The sequence below is a fragment of the Arachis ipaensis genome, chromosome B6 (genome assembly GCF_059453495.1).
Source record: "Arachis ipaensis isolate K30076 ecotype BB chromosome B6, ASM5945349v1, whole genome shotgun sequence".
Lineage (NCBI taxonomy): Eukaryota > Viridiplantae > Streptophyta > Magnoliopsida > Fabales > Fabaceae > Arachis > Arachis ipaensis.
Window position 1 is genome coordinate 47,795,460 of NC_142441.1, and position 1,414 is coordinate 47,796,873.

General features: G+C 39.0%; 1 non-coding gene across 1 annotated transcript; it reads left to right on the forward strand.

Annotated features, from left to right (window-relative positions):
- Positions 1-991: 991 nt before the first annotated feature.
- Positions 992-1,099, forward strand: LOC148555443 (small nucleolar RNA R71). The gene has a single exon (XR_015886468.1). It is a non-coding gene; the product is annotated as a small nucleolar RNA R71 (small nucleolar RNA).
- Positions 1,100-1,414: the final 315 nt, after the last annotated feature.

The following is a 1,414-nucleotide window of genomic DNA, read 5'->3' on the forward strand; positions in this document are numbered from 1 at the left end:
AGCAACTGAAAATCAAATAGGATAAAAAGAAGAGAATATACTATAAATTCCAAACTATCAATGAAACATAGCTCCAATTAAATGAGCCGGACTTGTAGCTTTTTGCCTCTTGAATAGTTTTGGTATCTCACTTTATCCATTGAAGTTCAGAATGATTGGCATCTATAGGAACTCAGAGTTCAGATAGTGTTATTGATTCTCCTAGTTCAGTATGATGATTCTTGAACACAGCTATTTTATGAGTCTTGGCCATGGCCCTAAGCACTCTGTTTTCCAGTATTACCACTGGATACATAAATGCCACAGACACATAATTGGGTGAACATTTTCAGATTGTGACTCATCTTTGCTAAAGTCCCCAATTAGAGGTGTCCAGGGTTCTCACAGTGGCCTTAGATAGATCAGAGACTAAATTTGCTAAGCTAGATGGATTCTGCTCAGAATTCTCTGTCTGTTGCTGAGTGGATGATGGAAAAGGTTTACTATTGTTAAACCTATTTCTTCCACCATTATTAAAGCCTTGTTGAGGCTTTTGTTGATCCTTCTATGAGAAATTTGGATGATTTCTCCATGATGGATTATAGGTGTTTCCATAAGGTTCACCCATATAATTTACCTCTTCTATTGCAGGGTTCTCAGGATCATAGGCCTCTTCTTCAGAAGGCGCCTCTTGAGTATTGTTGGATGCAGCTTGCATTCCATTCAGACTCTGAGAAATCATATTGACTTGATGAGTCAATATTTTATTCTGAGCCAATATGGCATTCAGAGTATCAATTTCAAGAACTCCCTTCTTCATAGGCGTCCCATTACTCACAGGATTCCTCTCAGAAGTATACATGAACTGGTTATTAGCAACCATGTCAATGAGTTCTTGAGCTTCTGCAGGCATTTTCTTTAAGTGAATAGATCCACCTGCAGAAGTATCCAATGACATTTTAGCCAATTCAGATAGACCATCATAGAATATATCCAGGATGGTCCATTCTGAAAGCATGTCAGAAGGACACTTTTTGGTCAGTTCTTTGCATCTCTCCCAAGCTTCATAGAGGGATTCACCTTCTTTCTGTCTGAAGGTCTAAACATCCACTCTAAGCTTACTCAGCTTTTGAGGAGGAAAGAACTTGGCTAAGAAAGCCTTGACCAGCTTATCCCAAGAGTTCAGGCTATCCTTAGGTTGAGAGTCCAACCATATTCTAGCTCTGTCTCTCACAGCAAAAGGGAAAAGCATGAGCCTGTAGACTTCAGGATCTACTCCATTAGTCTTAATAGTATCACAGATCTACAAGAATTCAGTTAAGAACTGAAAAGGATCTTCAGATGGAAGTCCATGAAACTTGCAGTTCTACTGCATCAGAGAAACTAATTGAGGTTTTAGCTCAAAATTGTTTACTCCAATGGCAGGAATGGAGAT